At 36.0% G+C, this 14,413-nt stretch overlaps 1 pseudogene; it reads right to left on the bottom strand.

Moving 5' to 3' along the window:
- Positions 1–2,967: 2,967 nt before the first annotated feature.
- On the bottom strand, positions 2,968–10,870 carry LOC149573153 (glucomannan 4-beta-mannosyltransferase 9-like; annotated as a pseudogene).
- Between the last annotated feature and the right edge of the window lie 3,543 nt (positions 10,871–14,413).

The raw sequence follows: 14,413 nt of genomic DNA, 5'->3' as shown, positions 1-14,413 counted from the left end.
GTTGTGGATTGTGAAGAATGACACACAATAGTCTAGTTGGAATTATAATTCATTATAATTAGCATAGAGTCAAATTGTGTTAGTTACTTTAGAATTGGGTTCATACTCATCAAGACTTAATAAAATGTCCAACCATCCAAATGATGTAAGAAATTGGTGAAATCAAAAAACATTCATGTTACACCCAAGATTGGCTTCTTACAATGGTATTAGAGCTTGCTTGCAAAGTATTTGACAAAATGTCAAACAATTGAATTATAAAAAAATTTGGTGTTTGTTGAAATTATTACTAGTTGGGGTTATTACAGTGGTATCAGAGTAGTTTCCTACCATCTTGTGGGGTAGGAAAGTTATTTCATTTTCAAATCTGTTTGTGTAGTGACCAACACTTTAATTTCTCTAGCTATAGACAGACATAGGACTGGTAGTTCTAGAAGTCAGTGGAGTAGTGAGAAAGTTAGTGTAAAAATGAATACTTTGTAAGAGAGTATGGAGAAACTTACACTTTATTAATAGAGGTTGGTGGAGAGCTTGTTAGATCTAGTGATAGTTTAGAGGGCAACGAGGTATTAGATTTCTGCCTTTAGAAGGATGACATTGAGGTTGCAAGGAAGGAAGCTTGAGTTTTCCTTGATAGGTGTCCATGATATTGATGTACCTATATTTAGTACGACACCTATTATTCCTATTTGCAGTGTTGATGATTGACTCATTTCATAGGGACATGTGGATGTCTTGGTGCCCATGATGGATAGTAGCACTGAGCTTTAGCAAGTTGAGGCTCCCAAAGTAGTTGATATGGTTAGTTTAGAGGCAATTAATGATGTAGTTGTCACTGAATTTTCAAACTCACCAAAGGAGGGTGTTGCTATTGGAAACTCATATGGAAGCTACTATAGTGTTGCTACAGTACATGAGGTAGTTGCTTCCTTAAGTGGGACTGAGGTACGTATGGAGTCACCCAACTGTGATGTTGTTGATATGGGTATTACAATGAAATTGGGAGATGTGGATGTTGATTTTATGGACACATCTAATGATATACTTAATGATTCTATGAGTTGCATTGGGTATGATACCCCATATAAGATATCGTGTGATGACTCTAAGGAGGTTTTGGATAAGTCCCAAGATTGATGTTTACATAATCTTTAGATTGAAGTGGAAGTTGAGACATGGAAGGAGATTGATATTGTGTGGGCTTCCATTTATTTGGATGTAGAGTTGTGCAAGGATGATGGCACACATATGAGTTATTTTGTGGTGGGTAGTTTTGATTTAGTTTCCTATCACAGTGCAGTTTGTGAGACAGAGAGATTACATAGGAGTCAAGGGTTATAGAGGTACCATGTGTCCAATTAGCTAAAGATGAGTGATAGTGACATTTCTTCAAATCTTGGGCATTATGATATTGTTTGTCAAATTTTAGATACATCTAGTTGGCGTAATCCTATGTATGATGAGCACAATTATAGTAGTCTCTAGCAAAGGATCATGCGCTTTGAGATGCTGATAGGATCTTGAAGCATAATTACTCGTAGCTAGTTGCTAACTAGGATTATTATCTGGAGTGGGGTAGCACCTATCATGAGACATTGTTAGAGAAAGAGGAGTAGGTGGTGGAGCTCACCCAAGAGCTTGAGGTGACTATGCAATTTCTCCAATGTACTTAGTGGGGTCCTCAAGCATCACACTAAGGATAGGATGTGGTGACCATGGAGTTGGAGCATGTTTAGAGCACACCAGCCCCAGATCCAGTTCACTTGCATATTATGGTTAGTGGTGTGTTTTTTTGTATGGTTGGGGATGATGGATGCGATGATGTGACCAATACATCCATCTAGGATATAGGTGTAGTAGGTATAGATGAGATAATAGTATTAGGGGAGTTGAGATCTCATGTTTATTTACTTCCTTCTACTGGAAGTAAATCTATTTCTTCACCTCATATAGTTGATAACATTAGGCAATTGGTGATGCCACTTTTTTTGAGGGATCAACTATGCGTCGTAGGGTAGCAGGTGGATGCTTCCACATATAATTTCTACTACACAAAGTCCTTCATGGAGTATCTATTGGAGAGTTCGAATGTGAGGGAGGATTCATATAGAGTGTTTGAGGGTACTCTCATCTGAGGCTCTCATGCTATTCAAAGGTTCATGGGAAACATTATAGAAACTCTAACTACTATGTTTCCCCATAGGTTTTTGAGGTTAGGTTTGCTAAGAAGGTTTCCTAGGATCCTAGTCGACCAATAGTTTGAAGTCAGAGATTGGAGCCATCTTCTGATTCCCAGTTTGATGTTGATGAGCCTTTGATAGAGATTGGGATTTTTTATTGGCATTACACTGTGAGGAGTGCTTATCATTTTTCTTTTGACCCACAGGTAGAGGACTTGGTTTTACGTTGATGTGAGTTGGCTCCAATTTCATACCATCCATTATGGAATGGGTTAGCACCATCTTTTGCAGATGGGATTGATAGTTGCTTGCAATATCTACACACCACAAACATTTTTGTAGAGGTTGGAGTTGGAGTTAGTGATTCAAGTACCTATGGTTGTTACCATCTCCACAGTGTGATTTGGTGTGATATTAGTTTGATGGGAACTCAGGTGTAGACAAAGTTAGTATTTCAGTTGCATTGAGTTTTGATGAGTTGTTTCCTTCATCAACACCTTGAGTCAATTTTTAGATGATTCTAATGTTTATTTCCATTATTTGGGTGCTGGTGCTATAGGAATTGCTTGTACACATTAGGAATGGTACACAGTTCTACTTTTCGGATCTAGGTGGATTGTGTGTTCATTTTTCTCTTGGATTACTTGGGGACAAGAAATCTTAGGGAAGGAGGATTGTAATATCTCCATTTTTAGTAGGTTCCTACATTTGGCCAAGTTAGTTCACCATAGCGACCCTCATGAGTTGACAGGGCATTTTAGCTATTGAGGTAAACATTATGCTTTAGCTATTGAGGTAAAGTCATAGCATGCACCCAAAAAAAAATGCCTATGAAGAGCTCTAGGACATGCAATCTGCATAACAAAACAAAATATAATTATGTTTAGGAATCTTATTTAAAACCTTAAAAAAAGTTCCTAAGGGAAAGTACTTTTCTATTTGTTTAATGAAATAAAACTTTGAATATTTTTTAATAGTTTAAAATTGTTGATTTCCTTAATTAAAGTGTTATAATTCAATACTTCTTTCACATGATTAAGGGTATTGAATATAGATATTATTACATATAGATTGATTGTTACATCAAATTCTATAGGTTGTGGTGAATTCTAAATGAAAATGTAAGTTATACCTTGAGATATCATTAATCTATAAGATTCATGAGATCAATTACAAATTTTTTAATGATAATAGATTATCATAATAATTTAACTATTACTTTTTTATTTTAAAATTATAATTAATAGATATTTTTTAACAATAGTATACCAAAAACAAATCTTAGTCTTTTAGAGATCCCCTTGGTCCAACTAGACTAGTTTGAGTGAGATCACTACCCATATTCTAACCACGTGTCCCCATAAACTAATCCACACAACCCAACCTAATGTCAACATGAAAAGGTGATCAAGGTGATACTAATCCTATGAGCCAACCCATGTCCTCTTACTCAAACATTGTTATGCTTTCATAAGGAAACAAGTTGGAATAAGATGAAAAATCAAATTTAGCTGTCATTGCTCAATTATGCCACTCCAACTAACTTCAATCATACAATTTTACATAACTCAATCAAAATTTTTAACTATCCTATAAAATAAATATAGATCTTACTTTGAAATTAGGGAATATATAGAATTCCTATTTCTTTTTCCAAAATTATCCACCTATTTCCATTACTAAGGTTTTTCTACACCTAAGTTCCACCCCAATATAAATTTTCTCTAATATCGCTTCTTTAATGTGAGGATTTTCAGCTAGAGTATTCAAAAAATCAAAATGAAAATCATTACCTTTCACCAATTTTGGACCACCCTTTCTTCATTTGTTTAACAATCTTAACTTTCAAGGCATCTCCTAATTTCTCAGTCACAACCCACTCGTTGACATGCCCTACCTCTAGCAATCCAATAATGGTTGCCTTTGTTCAGTGTAGAGACATCACATTCTCAAATAAGATCCAGAATACAAGCAAATGCAGAGATCTGTGATGCAATTAATTTCATTAGTTTAACTTGTTCTTGTGTGTGTTGTTAAGAAAACATGTAGCCATGGAAATAAAATGGGTAAATCTTAACTAACCTAGGAGTGCTCATTTCATTGAGGAAGGTGATTGTCATAGGAATATAGACAACTCCCCACTTTGGCAATTGGACTTCAGGGACCAAAACAGTGTTAGTTTTGTTAGCTTTGGATAGCTGTTCATCCATTTGCTATTATTTAGCAAGTAATTGTTTTGCTAACTAATTTGTTAGATTAGAAATAAATATTTATTAATTAATTGACCACTTCTGGAAACAACTAGAAACTGACTTGGTTAGGGTTGTTAAGTTGTTTTAATCTTAACCATCTATTGTAAATCAATCTCAGCCGTTGGTTTACCAATAGGAGTAGTATAAAAGGAGGTCATGAGGGAATCTGGAGAACATGAAGTTTGGAGAAACATTTGCAGTGCTAGAAAATGAGTTTGTAAGTTTGTAGTGTTAGCAAACAGTCTTGCAGTGTTAGCAAGGGTGCAGTGTTAGTGTGGGAATAGCAGTGGGAAATATCAGCTAGATAAATTAGGAGGTTGTTAGAATTCTGCCAGTAAGAGGCAAGGAATTTTTTATCTCTTGATTTACTAAAGTTTAATATAATTTCTCATCTGTATAACTGTTTTCCCTTAGGGATTTTTCCAAGGACAATTTGTCCGAAAATATTGTGTTCATTGTGTTGAACATTTCTTTTCATATTTTATAAGTGAAGTTACAGTTGTGTTATTTTTCAATATTAGCTGGGAATTTATTTTCAGCAGTTTAATAATCATTTATGATAGGATATTAATAATCAGTGATTGCAATAGTTAAAATTTTCACATGGTATCATAGAATTGTTAAGGGTAGAAGAGTTTTTCCCTAGGAAAGAAATTTTGACCTCTTTAGATTTATTATTTCTTTAAACCCTTGAGATGGCTTCAACTGGTTTGAGAGATTAGGATAGATTGGATGGTGCCTCAAATTTTGGTGTCTGGAAGGCCAAAATTTCTTTATTGTTGGAAGAGAATGGTATCAAAGATTATGCTACCAGTGTTGTACCTGTACCAATGGATGCAACACAACCTGCAACATATAGGAAGGATGATGCCAAAGCAAGGAGGATTATCCTTAATCGTGTCAAGGATCATATTGTTCCACATATCGCAAAGCTAGATACGGTGAAGAAGATGTGGGACATCATTCTGAATCTATACCAGAATGCTACCACCAACAGGAAGTTTATTCTCAGAGAGAAGCTAAAGAATACTCGAATGAATCAGGGAGAAGATGTCACAAGTTACCTCACCAGGCTCAAACTTGTCAAGGATGAGTTAGCAGCTATTGGAGATAGCCCTAGTGATGATGAGCTAGTGAGAATAGCCCTAAATGGGTTTACTAAACAATGGAGTGTCTTTGTTCAAGTTGTCAGTGGATGAGATATTTTACTGAGTTGGGATTGACTATGGACTAATTTCACTTAGAAGGAGTTTAGACTAAGTCTTGTCAATGGGGCCAACAAGAGTAAGAAAAAAGAGGTGGAACAAGAGAACGTTGCCCTAGCTGGTAAAGGGAAAGCAAAGAAGGGATCTAGCAAAGGATCAAATTCACAAAATGAAAAGAAGAAGAAGGACCTTTCTAAGGTCAAGTGCTTTGGATGTCATGAGTTTGTCCACTATGTCAGTGATTGCCCAGAGAGGAAGAAGGGTAAGAAGTAGGTGGCAACTTTAGTAAGTGTAGAAGAACTCTCCAGTAGAATGGAAGATGAGTTTGCACTCATAACTTGTATGGTTAGCTCAACCTCATAGTGTGTTTGGTATATAGATAGTTGGGCATCATTTCATATGATAGGAGTTAGAGAGTACTTCTCCAGTTACAAGGAGGAGGACACCAACATCCAAATTTCTATGGGAAACTTGTCCAAACTCAACCTTGTTGGGAAAGGGACTGTTTAGTTTCAGAGGGAGAATGGAGAGATAATTCCACTTCATGATGTGTTATATGTGCCAAGCTTAGGTATGAATTTTATTTCTGTATCTATTCTTTAGGATAGGGGGTATAATGTACTCCTTAGAGGGACAAATGTGTTGATTAAGCACAAGGATTGGAAATCACCCATAACTATTGGAGTTAGGAGTGGTCACCTTTATATATTGTAGTTTGATACTCCTAAGGCACTCATGAGCAACAGTAATCCTAGAGATCTTGGAAAGCTATGGCATAGGAGGATGGGCCATATTCATCATGGAGCACTTAGATTGCTTTGTGAGATGGTGATAGGTGTTCAAAAGGTGAGCACAGAGCATGACGATGTATGTAAGGGATGTGTGTTGGTGAAGTTTGTGAAAGCATCTTTTCCAAGGAGTGACACTAGATCTAAGGGTGCTCTTGATCTAGTACATTCAGATGTTTGTGGATCAATATTGACGAAATCTCTCAGAGGATATGAGTACTATGTTACTTTTATTGATGATTTCTTTAGAAAGACTTAGATATACTTATTGAAGACTAAGGATGAGGTTTTCAGTCGATTCCAAGAGTTCAAGGCTTTTGTGGAGAATTCGATAGGAAAGAAGATAAAGGTTCTTCGGTCAGACAATGGAGGCGAGTAGAAAGGAAATGTCTTCTAGGAGTTTTGTACTAGAGAAGGAATCAAGAGAGAATGGACTGTTCCTTACAATCCATAGCAGAATGGAGTTACTAAGAGGAAGAACCGTTCTATATCGGAGGCAGCAAGATCTATGCTACATGACTAGGACATGCCCCATTACTTATGGGCAGAGGTGTGTAATACAATAGTCTACATCCAGAATAGAGTTCCACACAAGGTGTTAGGGAAGATGACACTAGAGGAGGCTTTCATAGGGAAGAAGCCAGATGTTAGTCACTTTAGGATATTCGAGAGTTTGGCATATTGTCATATTCCTGGAGATACACATACAAAGTTAGATCAAACTGCAGAGAGGGGGTACTTTGTTGGGTACAGTGAGACCTCAAAGGCATATAGGATTTCCATTCTAGGGACTAAAAGAATAATTGTTAGACGTGATGTCAAATTCATGGAGGACAAGGCATTTAGGAGATCGAGAGATTTTCCAGTAGATGATCAGAGTGAGCAGCCAACAAAAGCTCCAAGACCAAGTCAAGGGCAACAAAGCTCAAGTACAATTACCAGTACAAGTGTAGACTTAGTTAGTGAAGATTCACAGAGTATGGAGCAATAGATGCAATAGAAAATGCATCTAAAAGATTTAGAGGTTGAAATTTCATCCTCTATAGTTGGCAGCAGGAATCATGAGGTTCCAGATACACAAAGGGATACTCAGGAGTTTGTAGGAGCTCCTAGGAAGAGTACTAGAGAGCGAAGACAACCAGCTAAGTTCAATGACTATGTGGCATTAGTTAGTCAGTTGGTAGAAAGTGAGCCTTCTAGCTATCAAGAAGCTACAGAACATTAGGTATGATGAGATGCTATGGTTGAGGAATATTCTTCAATAATGCAGAATAATGTGAGGGAGGTAGTACCTAGACCAATAGATAGGGTTGTAGTTGGATCACACAGGATCTATAAGATAAAGCATAGTGCAGATGGTAGCATTGAGAAATACAAGGTGAGGTTCATGGCAAAGGGGTTCTCTCAGAAGGAGGGAATAAACTATGAGGAGACATTTTCTCTAGTTGCCAGGTATACTTCTATACAAGCTGTAATCTCACTTGCAGGACAGATGGGATGTCAAATCCATCAAATGGATTTCAAGATAGCATTCCTTAATGGAAAGTTGAAGGAGGAGGTATACATAGAACAACCAAAAGGATTTATAGCACACAACAAAGAAACCCACATGTGCAGATTGAAGAAAGCATTGTACGGACTCAAGCAGGCTCCTAGAGCATGGTATGAACGCATTGATACATACTTGCAGAAAATGGGCTTTGTGAAGAGTGAAGCAGATGCTAACCTCTACTACTTGGTGGTTGGGGGTGAGATTCTCATTCTTGTTCTTTATGTGGATGACCTGTTTCTTATTGGTTTACTAGGGCTCATAGTGGATTGCAAGAGGAACCTTGCAAAAGAGTTCAAGATGAAGGATTTAGGACTTATGCACTACTTTCTGGGCATGGAAGTGTGGCAAACAGATGGGGAGATTTTCCTTGGTCAAGGGAAATATTGCATTGAAATCTTGAAGAAATTCGGGATGGAGGATTGCAAAGCCATGTCTACACCCATGGTTACGAATTGGAGGAAGGTAGATACATCTAAGGAGAAGGATATAGATCCCACTTTATATAGATAGATGATTGGTTCGCTTATGTATTTGGTCAACACTAGGCCAGATATAACATTTGCAATTAACTCTCTTAGTTAGTTCATGGTTGAACTAAAGAGAATGCATTGGATAGTGGCTAAGTATGTGCTACGTTACTTGCGTGGTACATTCAAGTATGGGATCAGATATGTTCGAGGTGAAGGTATCAATTTGATAGGCTATACTGATGTAGATTGGGCAAGAAGTACAACAAACAAAAGGAGCACTTTAGGGTTTTGTTTTAGCCTAGGATCAGGAGTTGTTTCTTGGTTCAGCAAGAAGCGAAAGCCTATGGCTCTGAGTTTAGCAGAAGTAGAATACATAGCAGCTAGCATGGTGACTTGTGAAGCTATATGGCTTCAAAAGTTGTTAGTAGCTTTGTTTGGTCAAAAGGTTGAGACTACTATGATACATTGTGATAATCAGAGTTGCATCAAGTTGTTTGAGAATCCAGTGTTTCATGATAGGTCTAAACATATAGATATCAGATATCACTTCATCAGAGATTGTGTGCAAAGGGGAGTTGTTCAACTATAGTACATACCTATAGAGGAGCAGGTAGCATACATTATGACTAAGGCATTGGGGAAGGCAAAATTTATCTTCTTTAGAGATAAGTTAGGTGTCCTATAGAACAACTTCCTCGCTAAGAGGGAGTGTTAGTTTTGTTAGCTTGGATAGTTGTTCATCCATTTGCTATTATTTAGCAAGTAATTTTTTTGCTAACTAATTGGTTAGATTAGAAAAAAATATTTGTTAATTAATTGACCACTTTTGGAAACAACTAGAAACCAAATTGGTTAGGGTTGTTAAGTTGTTTTAATCTCAATCGTTGATTGTAAATCAATCTCGGCCATTGGTTTACCAACATGAGTAGTATAGAAGGAGGTCAAGGGGGCATTTGGAGAACATGAAGTTTGGAGAAACATTTGTAGTGCTAGCAAATGAGTTTGTAAGTTTATAGTGTTAGCAAACAGTCTTGCAGTGTTAGCAAGGGCACAGTGTTAGCATGGGAATAGCAGTGGGGAATATCAGCGGGATAAATTAGGAGTTTGTCAAAATTCTACCAGTAAGAGGCAAGGAATTTTTTATCTCTTGATTTGCTAAAGGTTAATATAATTTCTCATCTGTAGAACTAGTTTTCCCTTAGGGGTTTTTCCAGGGACATTTTGTCCGAAAATATTGTGTTCATTGTGTTGCGCATTTCTTTCCATATTTTATAAGTGAAGTTGTAGTTGTGTTATATTTCAATATTAGCTGGAAATTTATTTTCAACAGTTTAATAATCATTTATGATAGGAGATTAATAATCAGTGATTGCAATAGTTAAATTTTTCACACACAGTTGTAGGTATCACCACACAATAGAAAAAAAATGTGACAATGTGGGCCACTATTTTTCGAACAAAAAAGAAGCCATAAATCACATGGAACTTCTTCCATGCAGACACTTTTTGCAAGTACAATTGTCCAAATTAAGTTAGTTTCCTTATAGAAACTTCATGCCAATATCTTCTAATCCTCAAATATTTGTTTACAATATCATATTCAATTACTAATCACCTTGTTTCTAATGATTTCCTTCACCATCTTTCTGAACAGGTTTGTTGGCCCACATGAGCATCTGTGTTGCTGATAACGGTATGCTTTGAATGTGCTTGGAAGCTTATTCTTCACCTGCAATAATCATGTCAAATTAGATAGTTTTGATTATGAACTATTTGTAATGTTTAAGACCTATTTTTCAATCAGATTATGTGGTAGCTTTTGTATGGATGTTTTAGATCAAATTGCGAGATTGAGTGTTATAATGAATGTTATTCTTCACTCTTTGATTGTATTTGATTATATAAAACATTCAAAATATTGATACAAAAACCTCTCTTCTAAATCTTTTAAATTATTCAATCATCCTGATCACATAGCATAATCAGACTCTTCTAAATCCTATCAATTATTCATAATCACAGAGTATAATAACAAATATTGATATAAAAACTATCACACAATCTTATTCAACTACAACTTTTTCAAATGAGTATAGAAACTGAAGATATTTAATTGTTTGTAATGTGCAATTGTCTAAATGAAGTATACTTTTTTAGTCATTTTCAAAAGTCATCATTTTTTGAAAATCAAATTTTAGGTGGGTGTCATAGAATTTTAAGCTTAACACTGAAATCTCACCCCCAAGGTTTCCAATGAATACAAATTTCTGTCCTATAAGACTTGCATGAATAGCAAGATCCATATCTTCTACTGTAGTCTTGTCTTTCCATCCTCCTACCTCATTAAGGGCTTTTATACGCCAAACTCTAGTTTTTCTTGTAATATTAATATATTTGTGAGTATAAGAACATTTTGGGTGCATAAAATTTGTACAAGTTAGTGGATGACACTTGAAATTAGACTAGAGCAGTCTCCTTTTCTAAATTATCAATCCACACCTCCCTATTTCTGGTTTCATTAGTTTGCGACAAAATACTCCTGATTCACTCAATTTTGAAGGGATATCATTTGATTGTGAACTCCAAATCAAAAAAATTATATTAATTATATCAATGGAATATTTTAATATTTGGAAAAGATTGAGAAAATAAAATGTAGATGAATTGAATGAGATAAAAAAAAGGAAAATTGTGAGTAGGAAAAATAGTTTCTAAAAACTTAGGAAGAAAGAGAAAGGGGGAAAAATCTATAATTGTATTTCACATTGGTTTTCTAAACTCTAACCTATATGAAACAAGACCATGGTTTCCAACTTATGATTATGTTGTTGAGTTGGAATGCCCACAAGATTGACTTCTCAGAAACTCTTACTGTATTTCACATTGACATCTTCTTCATTAAACTCTTACCTACACAAAACATGGTATTCTGGTTGACCTCAACACTTCTTTGTCATTGCCACTATGGTGGAAGAGCCAAATAATGATGAACATCAAGGGTTGTTCTGTGATAGTGATGACACATGTTCACTCATATTACAAGTGTTGATAACTAAAGACAAGCAACCAAGATGTATTGCATAGTCATCCAAGCTTTTTAAACACTCTCAATCATTGATGGACATAATCAGGTCCTCCATCTCATATAGGGGAATACCTTCAACATAATTAATATATATATAAAAAAAATGATGTTTTAAAAAATATTTCTCTTTATAAAATAAAGATGTAAGTTTAAAAAATAAATAGAAAATTATTATTTTTATTTTGATTGGCTAAAATTTCTAGTGATGTGGACATCCTTTCCAGAGAAATGCCCTGTCACCAGCTAAAATGCACTATCATTACACTTGCAATTTAGTTATTGAGGTATAGCTAAGATTGCCTAACTTCTCTGCTGTTCATCATTGTATTTGAGAAGCATTTTAATTCCACTCTTGAAGTATAGTGGATCTGATATTTGCTAGATAATCTCCAACTATGGTAACTATGGTAACTATGGTTAAGGAGACAATTGTTGAAAGAGTATTGGCTGAGATTAGAGTTGGACGACAATCAAGTTGGGCCTACATCTTGCCACCAGCCATATGAAGCTCTACCTCCAATAGTGTTAGTTTTCATTGGGCTGCATTTTGACATTCACATGTGTGCAGGCATTAGTTATGATCATGTTGGACCTGCAACTTAATTAGTGGCTTGGGCACATGATAGAGATTATATACTACCTATGGTATACTAGAGTTTCAATATTCATCTTGTGGCATTTTGAATTGGCATTGCCTTTGGATGTGAGCACTTAATTCAACATTGCAAGTTGCCTTTCACGTCAAGTTCTGAATTATATGTTTTGAATTTGCAATTTGATAATATGTAGTCTTAGCAATGTGCAATTTTGAGAAATATGATTAGCTCATTAATTTTCTCTTTTGATTATAAATTAAATAAGTGGTAATTCAATTTCTTGCATCCAAATTCGAGGAAAGAAAGAATACAACACAAAAATATACTTATATTTCACCTATCAGTATTACTTTCTTTGGTATTGCAAGTTGTGGATTGTGAAGAATGACAAACAATAGTCTAGCTGGAATTATAATTCAGTATAATCAGCATAGAGTCAAATTCTATTAGTTACTTCAGTTTTGGGTGCATACTTGCCAAGACTTAATAAAATGTCCAACCATCCAAATGATGTAAGGAATTGCCGAAATGAGAAACTGTTCATGTTACAGCCAAGATAGATTTCTTATAGTGGTATCAGAGCTTGCTTGCAAAGTGTTTGACAAAATGTCAAACAATTTGAATTATAAAAGGATTTAGTGTTTGTTGAAGTTATAATTGGTTGGGGTTATTATAGTGGTATCAAAGTGGTTTCCTATCATCTTGTGGGGTAGGAAAGTTATTTCCACTTTAATTTCTCCAGCTATGGACAGGCATAGGACTGATAGTTCTAGAAGTTAGTGGAGTAATGAGAAAGTTAGTGTAAAAATGAATGCTTTGTAGGAGAGTATGGAGAAACTTAAGCTCCATCAACAGAGATTGGTGGAGAGCTTGTTAGATCCAGTGATAGTTGAGAGGGAAATTAAGTATATGGTTTTTGCTTTTAGAAGGCTGACATTGAGGTTGCAAGGAAGGAAGCTTGAGTTTTCCCCGATAGGTGTCCATGATATTGATGTACCTATATTTAGTATGACACCTGCTATTCCTATCTGCAATGTTGATGATGGACTTGTTTCACAAGGACATGTGGATGTGTTGGTACCCATGACGGATAACACTGAGCTTTAGTAGGTTGAGGCTCCCAAAGTAGTTTCTATGGTTAGTTCAAAGGCAGTTGATGATGTACTTGTCACTGAATTTTCAAACTCATTGGAGGAGGGAGTTTTTATTCATGAATTATATGTTAGCTACCATAGTGTAGCTCTAATACAAAAGGAAGTTGTTTTCTTAGGTGGTACTGAGGCACATATGGAGTCACCAAACTATGATGTTGGTGATATGGGTATTACAACAAAGTTAGGAGATGTGGATGCTGATGGTATGGACACATCTGATGACATACTTAATGATGCTATGAGTTCCATTGAGTATGATACCCATATTAGATATTGGATGATGACTCCGAGGAGGTTTTGATAAGTCCCAAGATTGATGTTTACATAATCTTAAGATTTAGGTGGAAGCTGAGACATGCGAGGAGATTAATATTGCATGGGCTTCCATTTCTTTAGATGTGGAGTTGTGCAAGGGTGATGGCACACATATGAGTGATCTTACAGTGGGCAATTTTTATTTAGTTTCCTATCATAGTGTAGTTAGTGAGATAGAGAGATTGCATAGTAGTCAGGGGTTATAGAGGCATCATGCGTCTAGTTAGCTAAAGGTGAGTGATAGTGACATTTCTTCATCTCTTGGGCATTATGATACTATTTGTCAGATGCTAGCTACATCTAGTTGTGGTACTCCTATGTTTGATGAGCGCAGTGATAGTACCATTTCTCTAGCAGAGGTTTATGCACTTTGAGAGGCTATCAGGATCTTGAAGCATAATTACTCACATCTAGTTGCTGACCGAGATTACCTTCTAGAGTGGGGTAGAAACTATCATGAGACATTGTTAGAGAAAGAGTAGGAGGTGGTGGAGCTCACCTAAGAGCTTGAGGTGATTGTGGACTCTCTTCAGTGTACTTAGTGGTCTCTTCAAGCATTACAGTCATGATTGGATGACGTGACCATGGAGTTGGAGCATGCTTGGACCATACTAGCCCTAGATCTAATTCAGTTGCATATTATGGTTAGTGGTGTGTTTTCTTCTATAGTTGGGCATGATGGACATGATGATGTGGCTGAGACATCCATCCAAGATATGGGTGTAGTAGGTATGGATGGGATAATAGTATCGAGCAAGTTGGGCTCTCATGCTTATTTGCTTCCTTCTACTAGAAGAAAATCTATTTCTTCATCTC

The sequence above is a fragment of the Cupressus sempervirens genome, chromosome 2 (assembly GCF_028749045.1).
Source record: "Cupressus sempervirens isolate cs-2001-9-10 chromosome 2, ASM2874904v1, whole genome shotgun sequence".
Lineage (NCBI taxonomy): Eukaryota > Viridiplantae > Streptophyta > Pinopsida > Cupressales > Cupressaceae > Cupressus > Cupressus sempervirens.
This window is presented reverse-complemented; position numbering and strand designations above follow the sequence as displayed.